This window comes from Chrysemys picta, chromosome 6 (genome assembly GCF_011386835.1).
Source record: "Chrysemys picta bellii isolate R12L10 chromosome 6, ASM1138683v2, whole genome shotgun sequence".
In the NCBI taxonomy this organism is placed as follows: domain Eukaryota; kingdom Metazoa; phylum Chordata; order Testudines; family Emydidae; genus Chrysemys; species Chrysemys picta.
Window position 1 is genome coordinate 112,515,676 of NC_088796.1, and position 25,374 is coordinate 112,541,049.

The following is a 25,374-nucleotide window of genomic DNA, read 5'->3' on the forward strand; positions in this document are numbered from 1 at the left end:
AGCATCCCCATGATTGGATTAAATCACGAGGCCGTTCAAGGCTTTAGCTCCATTTTAGAGATTGGCACACTTTTAACCATGTGTAACCCATCACAGGACAACCATGATGAAGTTACGGTTGCAATGTAGTCAGGTCTGTAGTGTAAAGGTGACTCAGTAGCAAGTTGCCGTTTACCTTCCTTCCCCATGGTACAGTATGGCATAGCTGACCTGATCCATTGTAGTCTTTCCCTGTCTGTGAAGCATCAAGAATATGCTAGTATTAAGAACAAGATACTGGGTGTGATCGAACACAACTAATCTGTTTTCATATGGTATTTGCAAATCCTTAAGTGTTGATTATCTCCTTGAGGAGACAAGATGGGTGAGGTCATATCTTTTGCTGGACCAACTTCTATTGGTGACATAGGTGGCGAGTTTTATGGGCACGCAGTGCCCGGGCTCCACCAATATTCAGAGCACGGGGACCTGACTCCACCAATGTTCGGGGCTGGGCCTCTCCCCCGGCCCTGCTGGCCGCCCCCGCGCGCCTCCCCCGGCGCATCCCTGCACCCTGGGCAGTGGCTGGCTGCTGCTCCCTGCCCCCCTTTCTCAGCCAGGGCCACAGGCCCCCCTGAACACCCCCTCCCACCTGCCTGGAGGACCCCCAGGGCAGCTGCAGCCGCACCGACCCAACCTGCTCTGGGGAAAAGGTGCAGCATCTCTTGATTTAAAGACACTTTTGATATGTGCCATGCAGGGCGGCTGAGGCTACTTGCTACTCCGCTGTCTCAGCCGCCCCGGAATCTGCATGGGGCATATCAAGAACATCTTTGAATCAAGAGACGCCTTTCCCCAGAGCAGGCAGAGCTACCATGGCAGTGGCTGGGGCCCCCAGGGCCCCTGGTCAATTACTCTCTTTACCCCCCCATCGGCGGGCCTGGCCGGCGGGGAGTAGGGGGCCCCCTCCCGGAGCTCGCTGCTACCAGCGGGGAGAGGGCTGGGGGGAGTCCTCCTCTGGACCCAGCACAGGGGCAGTCTGCCTGCACCCCAAACTCCTCATCCCTGGCCCCACCCCAGAGCCTGCATCCCAAGCCAGAGCCCTGAGCCCCCCACATCCCAACTACCTGCCCCAGCCCTGAGCCCCCTCCCACAACCCAAACCTCTCAGCCTCAGCCAGAGTCCTCATCCCCACACCCCAACCCTCTTCCCTAGCCCTGAGCCCCCTCCCAGACCCCAAACTCCTCATCCCAACCCCATTCCAGAGCCCTCATCCTGCCCCCCCTGCCCGCATTGTGCTATATAGGGAAACTGTTAAACGCTTACTGTTCCCAGTCCATTTTTACATTATTTTAAAAATATATTTTGACTTACAAGGCAGGTGGGGGGGGGGGCAGGACTTGGACCCATAGGCACCGACTCCGTGGGTGCTCTGGGGCTGGAGCACCCATGAAAAAAATTGGTGACAGCTCCCCGTAGCCCCGCCCCGCCCCCCTGCTCCAGCTCACCTCCACCTCTGCTTCCTCCTCCTCCGCGATCGCGCCACCACGTCCTGCTTCTCCCCCATCTCTCCCAGCGCTTGTGCTGCAAAACAGCTGATTCGCGGGGCAGGGAGGGAGGGGGAACGTGGCACACTGGGGGGAGAGGCGGGGTTGGGGCCGAGATTTGGGGAAGGGATCCAATAGGGGCAGGGAGGGGGTGGAGTTAGGGCAGGGACTTTGGAGTTGGGGTTGGAATGGGGCAGGGATGGGGTGGAGTCGGGGTGGAGGGGCATGGGCACCCATCAGCCCTGGAGAAAGTTGGTGCCTATGCTTGGACCCATTCTGGGCACTACATGATTGGTGAGAGAGACACACTTTCAAGCTTACACAGAGCTCTTCTTCAGCTTCTCACACCAACACAGGTTGGTACAATAAAAGATATTGCCTCACCCACTTGTCTCTCTAATATCCTGAGACCAACATGGTTACAACACTGCATACAACAATGGAAGATTATCTCCTTGTAAGTCATGCCTCTGGGCCTGATCTTGATCCCCTTTGAGTCCATGGCAATCTTCCATTTACTTCAGTGGGAAACAGGATCAGGCTCTTCTGGTATCTGAACAAATTTCAGTGCTATTGTGATTGATGATTAGATGTAAATTGACATTACATTGGGAGAGATCATTATAAGCTTTTTGGGACTGCGACTTTCAATGTTTGGTAAAAGTGCTATATATTTACCTGGTGCTAAACAAACTCTTAATGGCCCGTGTTCTGAGGTCCTTACTTGGGTCCTCAGTCACTGAATTTAGTGGAATTTGGACTGAGTGAAAACTCAGCAAGGACTTCAGGATTTAGTCCAACAGTAATTATAACAGTGGTGCTGGCATTCATCCGTAGCAGCCTTGTATAACCAAGTACATGTTGGCTGCTATTCCAGATGGCAGGACCCTCATATGACACTCAAACCTGTATTAGCTAGATTGTATAGAGGGACGTGTAGGAAGCCATAGCTGAGTAAGAAAGAGAATAGAGGCAAAGCCCATAAGCTGGGCTGTTTTAGCTCCGTGGGAGGGGGACATTAAAAAAAAAAACAAGGAGAGTAATCATGAACTGAATCCTTGAAGGGAATGAGGAACTCCATGCAGACATTTGAGGACTAGGGCGAAGTGGTTGTGCTGCTTTGTGCGTGTGCGAAGGCGTTTTGTACCTGAAGGCATTCTGCCGGGAGAAAGGGATCGTAGTAGCCCAAATCTGAGGAAATGAAGGGAAGGATGAGGATTTTAGCAAAGAATGAGTCCAGGCAGTGGTCTATCATGCATGGGCAATGTTGCTATAGCACATGCAATAGCAGTTCATGCTTCCCCACGTTGCCACACTGTTTTTCTAGAGGCTTGAGTGAAAAGGTAATGTTATCTGTCAGTTCAATTCTTTGCTGACACCTCTGGCAATGGTGGTGATTCTGATATAAAGGCCACCAGAGAGTAATCTTTATTGGACACTATAACTTGGAGCGGGTTCCACCTGATTACCTGCAGGGGAAAAGGTCCATTAGCATTCTCCTGAGGCATTTAGTCACTAAAATTGGCACCTATACATAACTTCATTTTATTCAGTTAATAATAGGTTAATACTCAACAATTGACTCAAAGGAAAGAAAAATTTTAATGGGTTCTTGGCACATAAATAGTAGTATTGAAACAGCGATGAAGGTTTTATATTCCATTAAGAAGCTTAGATCAGTCAAATGCAAGTGAATGGAACTACCTGGTGGTTGTTTGCACTCATTTGAATGTCTCAGAAATCAGAATGATGAAAAAGAAAAGAGAGGACACAGACATGTGAGACTTCTATACCGATCACGTTTTTACCCAACAAGTGATGAGGAAAATTATGTTAGTCCATGCGTTTACCCCATGTAGATTAGATTACATCAGCCTCACTCTGCATTGGGCTGACAACTTCCCGCACCGACTACAACTCGCTCAAAATTCTGCCTCGGGGGCATAAACACACATGCAAAATTGACTCATCTCATTTCTCCCCTGCTGAGATCTCTGTACTGGTTTCTGTTAAACTACTGAACACATTCTAACATTCTCTTCTTTACGTGCCACATTGGTACTAGCTTGGCACCTGTGCACCATTGTGAGCTTTTCACTCATCACATTCACAATCCTACTCCATAGCCAGCCATAGAGGAGCTTCAGGTCACTTCCAAGCTCAGCTAATCTTAATTATGGACTTAGAACCTGCTCTTTTTATGCTCTTATTCTTTGAATTCCCCTGATTGTGAAGTTTGACACACAGGGATTACTATACTGGACAGGACAGAGGTCCTTTTAATCCAGTAGTCAGTGCCAGATGTTTCAGGGGAAGGGGCAAGACACTCCATAATGGACAATTATGGAATAACATGCTCATGGGGGAAGCTTTTTCCTAACTCTCATAATTTAGTGATTGTCTTGTATGTAGCAGATTAAAGGCATATATCCTATTCAATGTAACTTGGAGTAAAGAAATATTTACTTCTTCCCACAAAGAATGGCCATCTGCAGAGTGGATACCCAGATGTAATAGCCATCTACAAATGGATACCCAATTGTAAACAACACCATGGACTTGTGCCAACATTGGCATAGGTCTGATGTAACAATGGTATTGAGAACATGACCTTTTTAACTAGCAGTCTCAATCATATCTTAATGGAGGAGTGATCAGTTTGGGTGAGTTGTATTCCATGGGCATCCCCCTTTCATAAATTCCTCCCCCACCTGCTTGTTTTACCACTAATGAAATTTTTGTGGCATGTCAGGTCAACGTTACTGGAGAGAGCACAGGTGCAGCTCAGGCAGTTGCAATGTAAACAGCACTGCCAACATTCCTGATCTGGAAGGACCCTTGCTTTGCGTGATTGTTCAGTAGATTGCTCCTCACATCCATTCAGTCACTATTCTTCCTCTTAAGCCCTTAGTGGGTATAGTTGGAGTTGTCCTTCACTAGTTTCAATCTTTTCTCTTGGTGAGATCACAATAGGGAGTTATGAGCAATTGCTCTGCTTCTCCAAGGACTCTCAAGTGTCTGAGGCATATCATGTGGAGCCTCTTATTGCAGCTGAGAATGAGGCCATTAGGAGGAGTACAGAGGAGGTACAGAGTGCAGTGTCTTCAGTCTGTGGTTGACGGCCAGCTTTATGTCTGTCTCAACTGACCCAAACAATGCAATCAAGTAGCTTAGTCAGTGTTTGGCTAAGGGCATGTCTACACTTGCAGATGTAGAGTGCTTTGAGTTAAACCAGCTGTCGTAGAGTGCAGTAGGGAAAGCGCTGCAGTCTGTCCACACTGACAGCTTGAAGCGCACTGGTGGGGCCACATGTGCGGCACTTGCAACGGCATTGGGAGTGGTGCATTATGGGTAGCTATCCCAACATGCAAGTGACTGCAACGTGCTTCTCAAATTGGGGTAGGGTGGAGTGTGAGAGGGAGTGTGTTGTGTGTATGTGGGGGGAGAGAGAGTGGGTTTTGGGGGGGCTGAGAGCATGTCAGCATGCTGTCTTGTAAGTTCAGACAGCAGCAGACCCCTCCCCCCCCAGTCAGTCTCAGTCTCTCTCTCTCTCTCTCTCTCTCTCTCTCTCTCTCTCTCTCTCTCTCTCACACACACACACACACACACACACACACACACACACACAGCATTCCACACTAATGGTTGCTTTGTCTCGGGACAGATAAGTAGCCGGCTGTCAGAAACGAAGCTTTCAAAGGGCATATCCGCATTCCTGCTGCGATTCAAAACAAAGACAAGAGTGGCCACTTGATTTAAGGGGATTATGGGACGTTTCCGGAGGCCGATCAGAGCGCAGTAATGCAACACCTCGTTCACGCTGGCACCGCAGCGCTCCAGCGGGGACGCAGCAAACGTTAGTCCACTCGCCGAGGTGGAGTACCAGCAGCACTGTAGCCGCAGAGTCAGAACATTTTGCATGCCTGGCCAGTGTGGATGGGGAGTGAGATAGTGTACCCGGGGCTCCTTTAATGCTCTGTAACTCGCAAGTGTAGCTAAGCCCTGAGACTGAGATAATATCGACCTGTGTAATTCAGGGTGGTTGCCAGGGTGGAGTTTGGAACATAGGGGTGGCTTTAGATCCCCATTCACTTTTAGATGATCATATTACGTCAGTGGCTAGGGTCAGCTGTTTACCATCTGCGCCTGGCTAGGAGGTTGTGACCTTTTCTTCCTCAAGATTAGATTACTATAATGTGCTGTATTGGGGAGGCGGGGGAGCTGTGTCTTAAGTCCATTCAGAAACGGAAGCTTGTGCAAAATGCAGCAGCTCACTTAGTAAATGATGTATCTTGTCAGGGCTGCATAATGCTAGTGTTCCATTATCTCAACTGTCTCCTGCTTTCTGGGTGGAGTTTGAGATGCTGGTTTTGAGTTATAAAGCTTTAAATAGCCTGGAAACTGAAAGACGGTCCTTCTATCACTCCAAGCCACACTGCCATAGCTCCGATTTTCTTTAGTAATAAAAAGCGAGAGCTGCTAGCAGGATGTTCTCCATGATAGCCCCTTTGTTCTGAAACTTGTTCAAACCGTTGGTCCCTAATAGCCCAAATTTGTTGACATTTAGGGCATACTGCACAGACCATCTGGTTGTGAAGGCTTTTGGATAGGGGTGAGAGTAGGGGTGATGATTTTGTAGTTTTGCATCACTGGCTGTTTAAAGATAATCGGATATTGTTGTGTATCAGTGTTGTCGCATTTCTGGATGGTTATTCCTGTGTGGACTCTTACTCTAAACAATTGTCAGGGTGCCTTAAACTGTGGATAGTTGTCTGGTATTGAGTAGATTGAAATAAATAAAAGATAACAACTTGTGTTAATTATGGTGGTATTTCTTTTGAGATTTGGACACTGTCTACTAGGAATTGGACTCAATACTCCGTTGCTGTAACTGATATTCAAACAATTATTTTGGTAGGAAAGAGATCTAAATTCTACAACTTCATATATGTGCCACATTTGATCTTTTACATGCTATCAAAATAAACTAATGTATTGAGGTATGATTTATTTATGAAATGATTTACCATGCAGTAAATACCATAAAGTTTGTTGTAAAATTATTTTGTTACTGTAAGTTTTACTGTTTGTTTGTTACTGTAAGACAGTGCTGACTACTCTCACAGTTCCTATTGACCTGAACTGGAGCTGTGCACACACAGCTCTTGTGAAAAATCAGGCACACTGTCCTTGCATGCATTTACCGACACTGCACAGCTCCAGTTCAGGTCAATAGGAGCTGTGAGAGTAGTCAGCACCTCTGATAATCAGTCCTATAGTATTTTTATTGGTTAAATTATATTATCAAGTCACTTTTTGTAATAAGTTATATACTTATAACTCTACTTAGATATTCAATGGGCTGTAGAACTTGTTCTAGAAAAGCACACAGAGTTCATTGATCAAGTACACAGTCTGGTAGATGGGACTGAAACAAGAGCCTGGCTTTCATTCCCCAGTACTCATAGAAGAGTTGAGATGTGAATATGAACTTCATGGCTGACTCTTGTCTCTCTAATGAAGCAAACCAAACTCCCAGATGTGAACGTCCCCAGACTTTGGCAAAGTCTCTTTTGGCAGGCCTGGCCCATTTCTACAATTTTTTTCTGAAAGGAAAACAAAGCTAATACTAGCCTTTTTATTTATTTAATGGGGAAACAGAGGGAAACAATTTCTGCATCCTTATGGCCAGCTAATCTCCTCATCCCATACTCTAGAGCAGCACAAGTATGTGCTTTAGTTTATTGACGAAGTATAGCTATAGAAGGCTTTTTATTCTTTGTAACTTTTGACTTGCCAAAAATGTCCTCATTGAACTGCCAAGACAATCTGCATTATATTTCTTGGATGACTTTTCACTTAGGTTTCTTACTGAAATGTGCTTTTTCTTTTTGAACTCCTTGTGCCGCTTATGTTCGAACATCACAATATTTCTAAAGCTTATTTGGTTAGTGCTAATACAGCAGAAAACTCTTACATCTCTGTAACCTTATTGAAAAAAAACCAAAACCGTAATAAAAGTAACTAAACTGCCTATAAAGAGAAGCCAAACCTTCATGTCCATTTATTAATCGGCATTAGAGATGGCTCAGAAAGTTTAAATGGGGAGGGGGTTGCTGAGGGGGGAGGGTAAGATCAGTGCTGTCCATGCATGAAATTGGGTTTGGTAATTGGCTTTGGCAGTAGTAAGGCACTAAACCACTGTAGCTTTGCTAAATGTGAGGCTCTGAAGAGCAGGATGTTCAGTAATTAGCCAGTCACTTTGACTTCTCCAGCATGGCTTAGCATTTATTACTGTTTCACTTACTATACTGACTTAATTCTATGACCTCTAAACTGGAATATATCTTGTATTGCCAAAAAAATAAAAACAATCTTAAAGCATGGCACATATGTACCTATCTATGGATGAGATACTATTTTTAACCTCACTGGAACACTGCAGAACAGTGTAATAATCTACAAATCCCATACTGAACACAGACGGAGCAGGGAGGAGAGTCTCCTCTGTTTACAAGCATGCAACTTGATCACACCCCCACGCAGTTGCCAGAGCTGCAATCATGGAGGCAGGCTCCCACAGCTGAAGCCAATAGAGGAAACAAGGGCTGCTGTAAGCGGGAGAGCACAGAGAAGGAGGGAGAGACAGAAAGGTCTGGGACAGCCAAGGAGCAATACCCATAAACCCAGCTGCCTTCATGAACACAGCCAAGAGACTGAAGCAGCGTGACTGCTAGACTTAATTAGAGGTGGGGGGTCCATGAACTGCCCTGACTGAGAGCAAACTAAGGAGGGCCAGTCTGGAGAAGCAGAGACCCCTTAAAAGACCACACCAGGAGACAGTGACAAGTAGTTAGTTATAGGGCCAAATTCATCTGTGGATTTGAAGTGTGAGACCAGCAATGAATTCAGCCCATTATGACAATGTACACTACAGTCAGTCAAAAGTAGATGATACATAATAGAACCCCTACCTCACCAGTGTGTTGTCAGGGTAAATATATTAAAGATTTTGAGATACTAAGATACTATAGAAGTGGAGGCCATATAAGTACCTAAGATAGGTGGATAGGGGAAAACTATCATGACATTTTTTCTAGGCCAATGAGCAGGCACGTGCTTTCAGTCTGAATGACTTTTGTTTTAGATAAAGAAAAACAGGATTCTGACAATGGGTACCCTCAGGAGGAGTTTTAGGCTATCTCTAAGAGCTAGGGGTATTGATTCCCAGCTTGAGAACATATACTCATGCTAGTTGAATGAGAGAGAGTATGCAAGCTGAGAATCACACCCCTAGCTTTTAGTCTAGATGTAGGCTTAGAATTGTGAACATGCAGTGCACAGTGAACAAATGTTCTAGTTTCATAACTATTTCCACCACAAATTCCCTTCTCAGACTCATTTCTTTCCATTAGCCTTTTACTGGGTAGCATTAATTATCCTCCCCTGCTGTCTTTGCTGTGTCAAAAAAACAAATTCTGAACCCTCAGCAATGCACCTTTTCTTGATTTTGTTCCATCTGCTCCTCCTCACTTTTGTACATTGCAAGCTCCTTGGGGCAGGGACCTGGTCTTTTTCTTTTTTTCTTTTCTATTCTCGTCTAGTGTAGTCTTTTCTTTTTTCTGCCCTTAAAGCAGCAAGCACATCTTCACACTATTGAAAAAGTAATAATAAAGCCTGTGAAAAAGATGGGATACACAGCATCACACAGTGCAATTCGTAACCTTGACCACTAACCTCCTTTTTTCCTTTACGAACAACCACCTTCCAAGCTTCTACCTTGATGTAGACCTTCGAATGTGAAGAACCAATTGCTATCCACACATGTTTTGCACTTATGGTGAACACATATATGTGCTTTTCTGTATCTGTTATTGATTTGTAAGGTTATTATAGCTGCTAAAATCTCTAAAGGATTCTCCTGAAATACTCCATTTTTCCTAAGAGAAGAAAGATGTACAAGGATTATTCAATGCATAAATCTGTTTTCATTAATGTAAATATTTGCATAGATTTTTCTTGAGGGTTTTTTGTTTTGTTTTTTGTTTTTTAAATAGAGAAATTTCTTTAGTGGGGGAGGGACAAAAAAGTAAAAACGGAAAAAAGTAGATGGGCCAAAGGTACATAATATTACGTATAAAAACTACATTAAAAGGACATTAAATTTGCAAAGCCAAGCACTCAAATGTTAAGACATACCAAAATTTACATTGCCAGTGCATGTGCATTATCAGTCTTTAATTACATGGTCACATGAGTGTATTTATTATGATACAGTTTTTAATTGTGATCACATGTGCATATGCATTATGATACAGTCTTACATTACATGATCACATCTCTTTTTTGCACACGACCGCCAACTCCTCTTCCGAAAGGAGAGGTTTGAAATGGACACACCAGCTCAGTCTTAATCATAGTAGCTTTAGTGGGTACTCAGCTGCTTCCTGTGCTAAGAAAACATAAATTTCAGTTCTTGTAATGTGAAGGCCTTTAAATCTCAAACCATTTTAGGTAAAAATTAAGTTGAAAAAAAAATGAACAGACTGTGTGACGCAAAGAAGTCTAATTTTAATATAATCATAGATTCACCTGATAAAGAATGGATTTGTTTTAAGAGCACTGAACAGAAATACTTTATACCGTGTAATCTCCTGGAAAGAGTCCATCCTGTTGGAATACGTTTCCTCTGCACCTCGCTCATTCATTTAACTGAGGGGTTTTTTTCCATCGTACCGGTACTTATCTGAGTCAGTCCCTTTAGGAATCCGTCATTTTAAAACAATGTGTCGTGCTAGCAGTACAAAAGCTTTGTCTACCCCCTACCATCTCTGAACTTACTGAATAACACATACACCTTTACAACGAAGTAATTGCTGAAATGCTGTGCAATCAAAGTGTAGCTTGTAAGAGATCACATTCACTCATGGAAGGAAGCTAATTGTTAAGCTTCTCTCTGATGGAAGAAAGACATTGCTTTTTATTGTCAGGATAAACGGGATATGCAGGGGTTATTTAATTTTTTTTTTTTTACCTTCTAAAAATATATATCTAAAACACTAGACATAAAAACCATTTAAAACCTATGTTCAAGTCCATTGGAACTTATGTCCATATTAGACCTTCCTGAGATACCAAAAAAATATATTTTTCCTCCCTCTCTGCTTTCTTCTCTTCAGCCCACACCTCAGGGAAAGCCTGGAAGAATAGATAAGCCACAAAGCATATCTTGAAGATCGAAGCAAAGGGGCATTCACCAAAACCTCCCTATTAGCCACCTTGCTGTTAAATGAGGGAAGAGGCTGTTAGCACCTCAGCAGTTCTCTTGTGGTATCCCACAAGGAGATAGGGAAGTCTGTAATGTAGCTAGGCTCCACATTTAGAATTGTGTAAGTGAAAGTCAACACCCTGGAAAGTCAACCTGCTCCTAGAAACTAATTAGAAGCCAGAGCAGACTCTGGAGCATACATATAATATACACAGTTAGGCATTTGTAACCCCTCCCAATTGAAATACGTGAATGAGTTCTATGTCAGACAATACCTGAAGGCAACTCAGCCTTCAGCTGATGCAGACTTCTGCAGCCCATGTGCCCAGTGATGTTTCTTGGTGACATGAGAGACTCGGCCTGTACTGCATCACCTTCTCCTCAGTGGTTTTCAGTGTTTGGGAGGAGTGACCGAATAGACATACATGGTACTCTACCTGAGTGGTACTCACTGGATCCTCTCAGAAAATAAGAGCCACTCAGGAAGAACCCCGTTTAGTCCTGCCAGGGTTGCAGATGTTTCCACAGTTCCTCATGTTCAATGATAATGAAGGTAGCTCTAAATGAATTCAGCATAGATACCTGATCTCCCTCTATCACATATCGGCCAGTACAGATCTAAAAGCAGACTGATGGGATGGAAGAAATGTGAGGCCTCATGCTGTCACCAAATTTGCTTTAAGGTTCTCAAGAATTTTATTCAAGAATGGCAGTCGAGTGACAATGTGATAATTGGTGAAATTCTCAGTGCCAAGAGAGGGTTTAAGGTGGCTTGCGAGATGATTTCTTGAGTAAGCCTTTATCAGTCACTTTAAAGAGAATCTGGCAACAGTTGGGGACCCAGTGCTTTCCTGCTGGACTTCACCTCAAAAAACAAACATGGTATTTCAAAGACCTCAGTGAACGACGATAGCTAAAACTCAAGCAAAGCGAAGAGACATTCCTCTGCCCTACTATAATAATTGCAGCCTAAATGACATCCCAGACTGGGGAAGTGAGCCAAGGTTCAGAGCAATCTGGCAGACCTTTGAGTCCCAAGCATCTGTCTAAAACTGACTAGCCACATACTATCCTCAGAAGATCAACAAAAGTCATACTTTCTCCACATTTACTATCCTACCTCTTTTTCAAAGCAGGGGAAAGTGACTATTGTTCACAATTCAGAATTCAATAAGAATTCAGTACTTTCTTTCTGACCACAAAAGGGTTGCTTGACAAAATAAAAGACTAATGATATCTTTTGTCTGAAAAAGGAACTTTGATACATTTTGATTGTTTGCTTTGCATACCCACTCAATTGAAAAATGCTTTGGTTTACTTTGATTCTTTTTCTCTTCTGGATACTAACTAGCAAATGAATTTTCTTCTGTGTTTGTCCTGGATCTATGCAGGCCAAGGCCTCTGTACTGAAAACACCGAACCATCTTTGACTGTTCGGTGTTGTACAGTGACAGGGTCATATTAACGCTTTTTTGGCATTCCGGGCCCATTTATTCCATTAAAATGAACACAATAGCCTCCACCAAATTGTCTTTGGCCCCAGGGAGGCTGATAATCCAGTCTGAATCTGAGCAGTTTTATCTGTAAATTAGCCTGTAACTTCCTCACCATGTGAAATATCTGATTCTGCAACTGAGTGGAGATGGCAAGGTTTCACCAGAGCACAGCTTCTGCGACTGGGGCTCTATCTGTCTACCTTCTGCTTCCTCAGGTGACCTGTGAGGATGAAGTAGGAGAAAAAGGAGGTTAGGAACCAGTGTAGTTCAAAAAAAAAATCTGCCTTTGAATATCAGAAGTATTGTCCTAGTAAAATGCCTGTAAATTAAAGATGCATGAGTGTGCATGTATGTGAGATACACACAGTGCTTTTAATACGCCACTTTCAGTGTTTTACAGAAGGGTCTTAGCCGAAGAAGCTCTCAGTGCCTGATGGTATGTGACTAATGACCCAGTTAGGTCATTTGGGTAGAGTAGTTGATTGTTGGCCCATCTTTTGTGTCAAAACACAAAACAGCCTTTCAAAGTGTATTAAGACAAAATGGTTCTCTCTCTGATAGCAAGACAACACCAGCTGGACTGCCATTAAGATGGGAGGCAAACCAATTTGCTCCATGTTCAGGTGGCTGAGGTGGGGACCAGTTTTTGTACCATTACAGAATAGGAGGCAGTCCCAAGCTGCACTGCCCCAAAGGAGGATGTCGTAGGGTGTAGTCGTGTCACTGCCTTTTCCCCCACCCTTTTGGGAGACTCTAGTGCCCATTGGGGCACTAGCCCTAAGCAGCCCTTGCACATGGGGAAGCACAAGGGTTGTGACTGAAGCCATCCCCTGTCTGGGGGGACACAGGAAGGAAGACTTCTTGGTGCCCTTTTTCCCACTGACCCTGTTGTTCACCTGACCAGGGCCGGCTCCAGGCACCAGCCGACCAAGCACGTGCTTGGGGTGGCACATTGTAGGGGCGGCCAATCTCGGGGTGGTGGGGTGGCGCTCGGGTTGTTTGTTTGTTTTGTTTTGGTTCGGCGGGGCGGCGCTTGGGGGGGTTGTTTTGGTTCGGCGGGGGGGTTGTTTTTGGTTCAGCGGGGCGGCGCTGGGTTTTTTTTGTTTGTTTTTGGTTCGGCGGGGCGGCACTGGGGGGGGCGTTGTTTTTGGTTCGGCGGGGCGGCGCTGGGGGGGCGTTGTTTTTGGTTCAGTAAGGTGGCTCTGGGGGGGGTTGTTATGGTGGGGCGGTTGTTTTTTTTTTGTTTTTTTTTTTTGGCTTGGGACGACAAAAAAGTTAGAGCCGGCCCTGCACCTGACACAGGAGAGAATGTCAGTCTAGTCTAGTCCAGAATGACAGCCCAAATAAACAAGGGCTTTGTAATGTGGGTGTGTGTAGGAAACTGACGGAGGGTAGCTTCTGGGTAAAGGCACTGAGGTGCCGCTGTTTTATCTGGAGTTCTGAAAGGAGAATTGGCTCCTGAATCTTTGCTGCTGCTTTTATTATTATTGTTTGAGCAAAGTAAGGCCTAACAATCAGCTCAATGGCATTTGTCTGCTACCTTTTCTTTTACCCATGAGAACTTGGAGAACATTATTATCCTCAGCTGGGAGCTGGTACACACAATTACGGTGTGGGATACTTACGCCAGGGGTAAATCAGTATTGCTTCATTGAAATCAGTGGAGCTACTCCAATTTAAACCAACTGAAGATCTGGTACATAGTACATCTTTAATTTATCCTGGGTCTTTAGGATTAATCCTTTCTCCTCATCAATACTGACTGGCTGTCCTGATTCTTGTCATGTGCAAATTTCAACATCCCATTGCATATCCCTCTCTGGGTCACTTCAGATCCAGTAATTCGAGCCTTGGAGGGAACTGCTCTTCCCTGCTATGTAAGTGAACACTATAAAGTTCAGTAATTTGCTTCTTTTGTGTGATCTGCTTTCTCTTTCACAAATCTGGGGTACTAAATATCAACTCCTAAGCAGCCTACACTTCCAGTTACTCCAGATGCTTTTTATTCCCCCCCACACTCTTGTTCTTGTGCAGTCCTGAATTTTAGTTTGTTTTCATTTCACTCTCACGAGAACATCTCTCTCACTCTGGTATTAGTTTCCCAGCAATATCCACATTTTCTGTTGCTTTTCCTCTCGCCTTCCCTCAAGGAATCAGCAGCCTCACTCGCCAACCTCTTGCTCTTTATCTGTTTGTAAAATCATTTATTATTTATCATCACACTTTGTGCTTTATTTTTCATTCATTTTTAGCCCTGGATCTTGATTCTTGTCTCTTGTTCTTTTACTTTACCTTTTTAGGCTTGTTTCTGAAGCACTGATCCTTGTTGTTATTGCTCTTCTCTTTTATTTAATTCGCCCTCTGTTTACCTGATCATTCACGATGGTCATTCATTTTCCACAGCTGATAGATTCATTTCTCAATTGTATGCATTATGGTGTAAAAAACATGGCTTGCTCATGGAAAGTTCATGTGCATTTTTAATTTAAACTTAATTTGCAATTATTATTTCTTGAACACAGCATCCCACTTAACGACATGTAACAAAACGATCAGTGGTAAATCATGCCTTTACGACACAGCCATGCATAGGGATGGTGAAGACTACAACCTTTCCATGAACTCACCTAATACAAATGAGGGCATGTGGACGGATTGCATGAGTTGCACCATCTTTTAAGATAACGTGGCTTGTTTCTCCCACCATTTGTCCGGCCCACTATTCAGGCCAATGTGAGTGTTTGGACTCATCCCCTTATGGGCTGTGTGAGCACCCGAGGATGCATGGAGGGAATAGTTCTTGTACTTCTGCAAGCACATGGCCTGCAATTGTCAGGTGTTTAAAAGGACCATGCAGTGTTGGAGGTTTCTTGTATCCTCTGTTCCCAAGCATCTTCTCTCAAGAACCTGTCACCACCTAGTCCAGGGATTGGCAAGCTTTGGTGCACGGCCCGCCAAGTTAAGCCCCCTGGTGGGCCGGGCCGGTTTGTTTACCTGCCGTGTCCACAGGTTCGGCTGATCGCGGCTCCCACTGGCTGCGGTTCACTGTCCCAAGGCAATGACGGCGGCAGGAAGGGCAGCCAGCACATCCCTTAGCCCATGTCGCTTCCCGCAGCCCCCATTGGCCTGGGACAGCGAACCGCGACCAGTGGGAGCCGCGATCGGCTGAACCTGTGGACGTGGCAGGTAAACAAACCGTCCCAGCCCGCCAAGGGGCCTTACCCTGGCGGGCTGCATGCCAAAGGTTGACGATCCCTGGCCTAGTCCTTCTGTAGTGTAAATTAAATTCTATTTACATTTTAAATGACTGACAATAGTGAAATTTGACAGTATTTACCTCAAATTTTTGGTATTTATCAAGTCTTTGGAATTACTTTTGAAGGTGTCTCTTTCTCTTCTTGTATTCTTCCCAGGCCTTTGATTTCAGTCAGCTTTGGGTAAAGCTTTAGGGACAATCACCTTATATGAATTGGCTTGGAGAGGAGAGGGAAGGGGAGCAGAGTGAATCTATTCTAAGCCTCTGTCCTTTGACCAAATAGAGCATTCCTTAAGTTTTGGATAAATACTTCAATTCCCTTAAGACTCTGTGATTCCCATACAAGCAAAGATGCATACAAAACAACAAGAATGGTTCACTGGCAACAGGAAATGGTCCTGCAAGGAGACATATGTGACATAAGAGAATAATCTGCATGTAATAATGTACGTACAGCATTACTTGCAGAAAGTGAATATATAGACAAATCCGTACTTTCCACTACTTGCTGTTCTATAGATGAAGGAAAAAAGAACCATTCCAATGACAATGTTGACTTGGCCACATTGCATACATGTTATCTTTTACAAGAAAAAAAGAGAGTTAGGAAATACCATGTATAGAATTATAGGACTGGAAGGGACACTGAGAGGTCATCTAGTCCAGTCCCCTGCACTCATGGCAGGACTAAGTATTATCTAGACCATTTCTGACAGGTGTTTGTCTAACCTGCTCTTAAATATCTCCAATGATGGCGATTCCACAACCTCCCTAGGCAATTTATTCCAGTGCTTAAACACCCTAACAGGAAGTTTTTCCTAATGTCCAACCTAAACCTCCCTTGCTGCAATTTAAGCCCATTGCTTCTTGTCCTACTGTAAGAGGTAAAGAAAAACAATTTTTCTCCCTCCTCCATGTAACAACCTTTTATGTACTTGAAAACTGTTATCATGTCCTCTGTCTTCTCTTTTCCAAACTAAACAAACCCAATTTTTTCAATCTTCCCTCATAGGTCATGTTTTCTAGACCTTTAATCATTTCTGTCGCTCTTCTCTGGACTCTCTCCAATTTGTCCACATCCTTCCTGAAATGTGGTGCCCAGAACTAGACACAATACTCCAGTTGAGGCCTAATCAGCGCAGAGTAGAGCAGAAGAATTACTTCTCTTGTCTTGCTTACAACACTCCTGCTAATACATCCCAGAATTACGTTTCCTTTTTTTGCAACAGTGTTACACTGTTGACTCATATTTAGCTTGCGGTCCACTATGATCCCCAGATCCCTTTCTGCAGTACTCCTTCCTAGGCAGTCATTTCCCATTTTGTATGTGTGTAACTGATTGTTCCTTCCAAAATGGAGTACTTCACATTTGTCCTTATTGAATTTCATCCTATTTACTTTAGACCATTTCTCCAGTTTGTCCAGATCATTTTAAATTTTAATCCTATCCTCCAAAGCACTTGCAACCCCTCCCAGCTTGGTATCGTCTGTTAACTTTATAAGTGTACTCTCTATGCCATTATCTAAATCATTAATGAAGATATTGGACAGAACCAGACCCAGAATTGATCCCTGCAGGACTTCATTCATTACATCCATCCAGCATGACTGTAAACCACTGATAATTACTCTTTGGGTACGGCTTTCCAACCAGTTTTGCACCCACCTTATACTAGCTCCATCTAGGTTGTACTTCTCTAGTTTGTTTGTGAGACAGTATCAAAAAGCTTTACTAAAGTCAAGATATACCATGTCTAATGCTGCCCCCTCCCACGTCCACAAGGCTTGTTACCCTGTCAAATAGAGCTATCAGGTTGGTTTGACACGATATGTTCTTGACAAATCCATGCTGACTGTTACTTATCACCTTATTATCTTCTAGATGTTTGCAAATTGATTAATTATTTGCTCCATTATCTTTCTGGGTACAGAAGTTAAGCTGAGTGGTCTGTAATTCCCTGGGTTGTCCTTATTTCACTTTTCATAGATGGGCACTATATTTGCCCTTTTCCAGTCTTCTGGGACCTCTCCCATCTTCCATGACTTTTCAAAGATAATCGCTAATGGCTCAGATATCTCCCCAGTCAGCTCCTTGAGTATTCTAGAATGCATTTCATCAGGCCCTGGTGACTTGAAGAAATCTAATTTGTCTAAGTAATTTTTAACTTGTTCTTTCCCTATTTTAGCCTCTTTTGATCCTACCTCATTTTCACTGGTATTCACTATGTTAGATGTCCAATCAACACCAACCTTCTTGGTGAAAACCAAAACAAAGAAATCATTAAGTACCTCTGCCATTTCCATATTTTTTGTTATTGTTTTTCCCCCTTCATTGAGTAATGGTCTTGGTCTTCCTCTTGCTTCTAATGTATTTGTAGAATGTTTTCTTGTTACCCTTTATGTCTCTAGCTAGTTTGATCTCATTTTGTGCCTTGGCCTTTCTAATTTTGTCCCTACATACTTGTGTTATTTGTTTATATTCATCCTTTGTAATTTGACCTAGTTTCCACTTTTTGTAGGACTCTTTTTTAATTTTTAGCTCATTGAAGATCTCCTGGTTAAGCCAGGGTGGTCTCTTGCCATGATTCCTATTTTTCCTACACAGTGGGATAGTTTGCTCTTGTGCCTTTAACAATGTCTCTTTGAAAAACTGCCAACTATTTTCAATTTTTTCCCCTTAGACGTGCTTTCCATGGATCTTACCTACCAACTCCCTGAGTTTGCTAAAGTCTGTCTTCTTGAAATCCATTGTCTTTATTGTACTGTTCTCCCTTCTACCATTGCTTAAAACAGGGATCAGCAACCTTTGGCACTGGGGTGTGGGAAGTGGCGCAGGCTGAGGGATGTGCTGGCTGCCACTTCCCGCCACCCCATTGGTCTGGAGCGGCGAACCGCGGCCAGTGGGAGCCGCGATCGCCCGAACCTGCGGACGCGGCAGGTAAAAAACCGGCCCTGCCCGCCAGGGTGTTTACCCTGGTGAGCCGTGTGCCAAAGATTGCCGATCCCTGGCTTAGAATCATGAACTCTATCATTTCATGATCACTTTCACCCGAGCTGCCTTCCACTTTCAAATTCTCAACCAGTTTTTCCCTATTTGTCAAAATCAAATCTAGAACAGCCTCTCCCCTAGTAGCTTTCTCTACCTTCTGAAATAAAAAGTATTGTCTCCAGTACTTTCCAAGAACTTGTTGTATAATCTGTGCCCTGCTGTGTTGTTTTGCCAACTGATGTCTGAGTAGTTGAAGTCCCCAATCACCACCAAGTACTGTGCTTTGGATGATTTTGTTTGGTGTTTAAAAAAATCCTCATACACCTCTTCTTCCTGGTTAGGTAGTCTGTATTATACCTACTACCATGACATCACCCTTGTTTTTTACCCCTTTTATCCTTATCCAGAGACTTTCAACAACTCTGTCTCCTATTTCCATCTCCACCTCAGTCCAAGTATATACATTTTTAATATATAAGGCAACACCTCCTCCCTTTTTTCCCTACCTGTCCTTCCTGAGCAAGCGGTACCCCTCTATATCAATATTCCAGTCAGGTGGGTTATCCCACCAAGTCTGTGATGCCAAGTATGTCATAGTTGTGTTTATTTACTAGCATTTCGAGTGCTTCCTGCTTATTCCCCATACTTCTCGCATTAGTATACAGACATCTAAGATACTGATTTGATTCCGTCCCCATAGTTCTGTCTTCTCTCTCATTTTATCCCTGCTATAACAGCCCATGCTCCCCCCAGATTCCGAATCTTCTCCCAGGTCTCCATGTTCTTGACTTACCTGTGGGCTTTGGTCACCTGCCCCCTTCGAACCTAGTTTAAAGCCCTCCTCACTAGGTTAGCCAGTTTGTATTCAAATATGCTCTTCCCCTTCCTCGATAGGTGGACCCCAACTAGGGTGACCAGATGTCCCGATTTTATAGGGACAGTCCTGATATTTGGGGCTTTTTCTTATATAGGTACCTATTACCCCCCACCCTCTGTCCCGATTTTTCACACTTGCTATCTGGTCACCCTAACCCCAACTCAGCAACAATGTTTGATAAGGACCTTAATCTCTGCAGTTCCTGACTTAGTTTATTTTTACTCTGCAACATAACATTGCATTAACAATTTCCCCCCATATAATTACTATGTGAGTTTCAATTATGCAGTACTCTGGCAAGAGTTGCTCTATTAGCAGAGATTAGAAACCAAAATTTCATAAAAGCTGTTGGCTATAGGCCAAATGTTTCTTATTGAATGTGGATAAAAGTTTCCTCCACATTTTATGTTAAAGATTAGTAGTCTTTCTTCCATTTGTCCAAAGAAAACAATTCTAATATTTTTAATTTGTCCACAGAATATGTGCGTGTGTTTGTGTTTGTAAAATCACACAATTATTCTGATCCCATATATGATATAAATATAATCTGTATATGCGGTCAAAATAATTATATACTTTAAAAAATGTGAAATAAGTTGGAGGGTATACTGTAATGAATGTGTTTGTGTTTCTATTGGATAGAATGTCAGATCTGCTCAAGGGTATGTAGTTGTTGCCCTGTAGTGGCTAATTGACAACTAACACGGTTTCTCAAGTGTAGCTCAGGTGATAGGAGCCTATGATGTTTTTATGGTGTGTAAGGACTTGAGTTCTATTTCTACAACAGCGAAGTCCATTAAGGCCACACCCTATGTGACAGTTGATAACTGTAAAATCTATCTGGCCACAGATTCAATATTAGAGGCTACCAGCAGCCTTCACATATAAGTGTTTATCTGATGGTATTTTGCTATTCTTAACAAAGTGCAGATCTGCATGTCTTCCGTACTTAAAGAAACCTTGTCCACAGCCAGATCTTTAGAAGGTGCTACAGGCTGAGCGGGATCTAATTAAAATCTGAGAATGGAGCATGATTTGAATTATGTTGACTTCATAGGGTCCAATCCAGTACAGTACTCCTCAGCCAGGCTACTTCTTATTTTCTCTTTTTCTTCAATAGGGTGGAACCAGGTCTTTAAAATATAGGAAAAGTTGCCAAACCATTGAAGCGCTTGTCAAAATTGGTGATTTATTGAAAATGCAAATACCAAATGCAATAGTAATTAATACTCAGATTTACTGTATAAAACTTGCCAGTTGAACAATGTGGAATAGAATTGTTCCAATACCAACTGTAGTAATGAAAATGTATTTGGCTTAACAATACATAATTCCACCGAAGGGGCTGAAATTGATAAGTCTGTGTGTGTACTTGCGGGTTCCTCTTTTAATCTACCCTGGCCTCAACTCTTCAGCTGCCCCTAAAATGTTTGTAATGTCTGTGCACCCAAAAGACTCAGCATGATACAGCATGTGTAGGTCTTAGCAATGGTGCTGGTAGAGAACTTTTCAAAAAAGGTTTATTAGAAAATGCCAGTTTGTTGAAATGGAAACTTTTTGAAGAAATATGTTGATTTTGACAAAACACTGAAATATTCATTGGGCCAGAGAGAGAATCAGGTAGAGCAGGGACTTGAACCTGGGTTTCCTACATACCAGCTAAGGACCCTAAACCTTGGACTGTAGAGTCAATTTCCTTCAACTGCTCCTGTTGGAGCTGCTGCACTTTGTATAAATACTGTAATGAACTATTAATTGGGCGAGAGCAAGCGAGAGACTGACTCTATGGTGGTTAGGGCACCCACCTGGGAAGTAAGAAACCCAAGTTCAAGTCCTTGCTGTGCCTGATTCAGGGTCAACCACATTCCCGGGAGTATCCTAACTACTGGGCTTTTGGCTGTTTTGGGGTATCTCTGTCCCACACACTTGGGTAGTTCTGTTTTTTTCTTGCGCAAAAAAATTTGAAAGGTCTCAATTTTGTTCTGATACAGAATGAAAACAAATGCAAAAACCTCAGCATTTTTGGCAAACTGGAATACTTGTTTTCTAGCTAGCTCTACTTAGTAAGTTACGTTTTTAAATAGACTATTTAAAACCAGTTTCCTTTTTACTTTCCTGCCAGGACCCAAGTTCAGGGTTTTGTGATTCCCTCACAATAGCTGATACCCAAAGCAGAATATTTCCCCCACACACATACATTTCTAGCTTCTCTTAAGCACCTTAGATGCTATTATCAGCTGTTGCAATGGAAACCTAAATTCAGGAATCTAGGTTAAGTAATGCTGGAAGAGTGTGTTAAGATCTACACAGTGCTTGAGAGGGAGATGGACCATCAGGGAACCAGCTGCAGTTCCCTAATTCTCCAGCCCTGCTCTCATTGTAAGTTAGAGCAGTCTAGGGACTGTTGTGATGGGCATCTGCTGACAACAGCTTTAAGGGACTATTTGCCAATTCAGAATTGGTGGAGGACAGTGGGTTCCAGCAGCACCCCATGAGCATACCTGCTTATGCTCCCCAGGACTGTCCTCTTACCCTGGAGCTGGGGGGAGGCTGGCACATGCGCTGGACACATGAGTGTTGTGGGCATCCCTAAAGCACCCCTGACAATTCAAAGAGTACCACTAACTAGTGTTTTTTTAACAAGGATCCTTAATTAAGTTGAAGAGACATAGATCACTAGCACACCATGAGACAGATTTAACAAACTGCCCTGCTTACCAACAGCATTTGAAGACTTCGTCCCATCTTTGGTGAGTGTTTTTTCCAAAGTAACTTCTAAAGTGCAATATGACTCCACTTATGTTTAAGTGCTTTGTTTCCCATTTCTGCAGATTACAGGCAGAGGTGTGTAATTAAGGGCTCCATGGAGCCTTTGGGGGGATGAAATGCATTTCTGTTGAACCCCCCTCACTTTGTTCTGTTGACCAAATACATTTCATTACATTTTTGTCAAGAATATATAGTTCTACTCAGATCATACTGTCAACAAAAATGCAACAGCACAAAATCTTTTTGTCTGCAAAAAATAAATGGCAGACTAAATTTATTTTTTTGTGAGTGAGTATGAAAGAAAGTGAGTCTGTTTACAAGCTGGAAATATGACCTTCTCCCTTCCTCCATCCCTCCCTCCTGCTGAGAAAGCATGGTGAAATGGCCAGAATAATTCATACAGTAAAATCCTGCTTAAACATCCCTGGATTATGATAATTATTTAATATTTATTTACTTATTTGTATTATCATAGCACCTAGGAGCCACAGTTGTGGGCCAGGACCCCATTGTGCTAGGTGCTGTACAAACACAGAACAAAAAAGTCCCTGTCCCAGAGCGCTTACAATCCAAGTACAAGACAAGACACAACAGATGGATACATCACCGATAGGGTTAGCTAATCATAGCTGCCTAACCTCTGGCTTTTTGTCTGAGATGCAGGAATTTGGGGGTATTTCTCCAAAACTGCAAGTTTGCCTCCAGAGTGTCAATGGGTACTGTGGGTACTACTACCACAGATACTACAGTTGTGAAAGAGATGTTGAATAGATTACCGAAGGAACAGAGAATGAAATGTAATGTACAGGTAACATTTTTTTCCCTCTGACAGGACAAACTTGGGGTAAGATCGGGGACAGGTAAAAATCTTCCTTTTCAGTATCCTGTTGTAGGTAGGTAGGTACAGAATGAAGAATTTCCCATCATGACAGTTTTCATTTGTATTGTTTTGCTAACTTATAGTGTCTTTGTCTGTACTGTCACACATTGATATAACATTGCTGTTTTTGTCTCCCTTTATTGCTCTGTGACTTCAGTGTTGCACATCAGGTGGCCTGTGTGTGATGCCACATTCAGCATGAGAGAACTGGTGGGGAGTTGATACTAGCAAGGTTTGTGTCAGCATGTAATATCACTGTGTGAGGGAGATGGGTGATGTAATAGGTCTTTTGCATCTCTGGATAATGTGACCAATCCAGCAGACAAGCAAAACAGTTTCCTGGCTTTTCTTTCAGATTTGGTCTTAACTTGGGGAGGCAGAGTGGTGTAGTGAATGGAGTCCTGACTAGGACTCAGGGGACCTGAATTCTATTCCTGGCTCTGTCATGGGCCTGCTGTGTGACCATGGGCAACTCACTCACCGCTCTGTGCCTCAGTTTCCCCCTCTATAAAATGGGAGTAATTATACTTATCTTCTCTGTAAAGAGCATTGAGGTGTACTGATGACAATTGCTATTTATTATTAACACTTGGATATAACATCACTTTTAATACAACCTGCAAAGTGAGATTGTAACAAGGTTTTGATGAATTGCTAACGGCACTCTAGAGACTTCAGCAAAGGTGAAACGAATGACCAAAGGTGGCAGAGTTCATATGCTAGTTGCCATGCATGATACTGGTGAGGTGAAGTTTTAAGCAATAACAAGAGAACCTAGTCTTTCTCTATTTAAATCAATTTGCAGGTTTGCCTTTCTCCATATGCCATTCGTTTATGTCAACGGGAATAGCTTCATATATAGTATAGCCTCTAAGCCAAACTGGTGGTGATGAATATAGTTCATGCAGAGCTGGAAAACAGTGTAGGTTGTAAAATATGTGTTTTGTCAGCTTAGACGTAACAGTAGCCATCAAATTTTTGAAGCCTCTGCTGTTGACAAACAAGGAGAACAAGTACCATAAGACATCGTTTTACTGAACGCATTGACAGTTTGCTGCAAAATTGCATGTGTGCTGTGGTGTTTTGCTCAGCTGTGGAGTCTGCTGCACAGGTAACCACTTGCTTAATCAGGCTAGCGTTGAACCAATAAAATGGAGAAGGGGTCACCAAAATAAGTGATTTGGTTAAATTCGTGACTGATTTCCTTTTGCCTTTGTGTCAAGCACTTTGCATAATGAAACTGTCTTTTGTAGGTGGTTCTGCAATTAAAATACGTCTTGATTTTTTTCCCTGTTCCACATTAAGCTGCATCCTATATTTTTGATACATGGGTATTTCTATCCATACAGCAAGGAACTACTTGGTACCCAGCGAAAAAGAGGTTAATTTAAGTTCAGCTTACCCTTCCCTTTCACAGGTTCTCTGGGGAAGAATATATGGTTGCATCTTCATTAGAAAAATGTAATCCTTATAGTAACTGCCCTGACATGGCAACAGCAGTGGAGTGAGAATGGTGCAAACCCTAAGGTAATCCAGGGATTTATACTACCATGCCAGGAATACTTGCCCAGACATTTGGCTTCCTTTAGATGGTGGTAAAAACAACTGAACCCTATTAGCAGCCTACTGCTAAGGCAACTGGGTAATTTCTGGTGGTTGTTAGAATAACAGGTGTTAACTCTTCTAAAAGCACTGGAGCGGTTGTCTGGGGGCTGACAGAATACTTTTGGGAATGTGGGATTGTGCCAGATTTCTGTTACCAATCTGTCTGAGGCATCAGGTGATCAGGCTGAGGCCATAGGATTGTTGGGGAGGAGATGACGAAACACACCAAGTGTCTAAGTTTTAAAGCTTTATTAATAAAAGGTCGTCAGAGGTCCGCTGTTGATCTCCGAATTGCTCCAGCTCTCAGGAGGGTTTTTAAGTCCAGGGTTCCTTTGGGGGTGTTTCTCTCCGCGACCTCTGTTCCTGGTGTTCTTTGTACCAGTCCAAACTGGCTTTCTGTGGTCTTCTCAACTTTCCCAAAACACACCAGCTTCAGGGATGCGCAGCTCTGCTTCCCCCCCTCCCTCGTCGTCTCCCCTGTGTTTTCCATCTCGGTAGCCCTGGTTTAGTGTACTTTTTTTTTCCTGGCTGTCTGTGGCTGAGTGAGAGATAAATGCAGCTGCAGATTTCTCATCTGGCGCTGTGACCTTGGACTGGGACCAGAGTAGCGTCTTATTATCGTCGTGAGCTAGCTAGCTACAGTGTTGAGTTAACCCGTTCTCTGCTCTTTTCCTTCTTCCCCCTCTGGCCTCTCACAACCTGCAAAGG

General features: G+C 43.2%; 1 long non-coding RNA gene across 3 annotated transcripts in view; it reads left to right on the top strand.

The window, feature by feature from the left end:
• The window catches only part of LOC135972267 (uncharacterized), a 197,715-nt gene that overhangs the window by 70,707 nt on the left and 101,634 nt on the right, over positions 1–25,374 (top strand). For 2 of the 3 annotated variants that reach the window (XR_010588693.1, XR_010588695.1), the window contains exons 4-5: positions 22,057–22,162; positions 23,219–23,293. The exons of the other annotated variant lie outside the window; for it this stretch is intronic. This is a non-coding gene — a long non-coding RNA (uncharacterized LOC135972267). The remainder of the gene's footprint in view (positions 1–22,056; positions 22,163–23,218; positions 23,294–25,374) is intronic. 3 annotated transcript variants of the gene reach the window in all.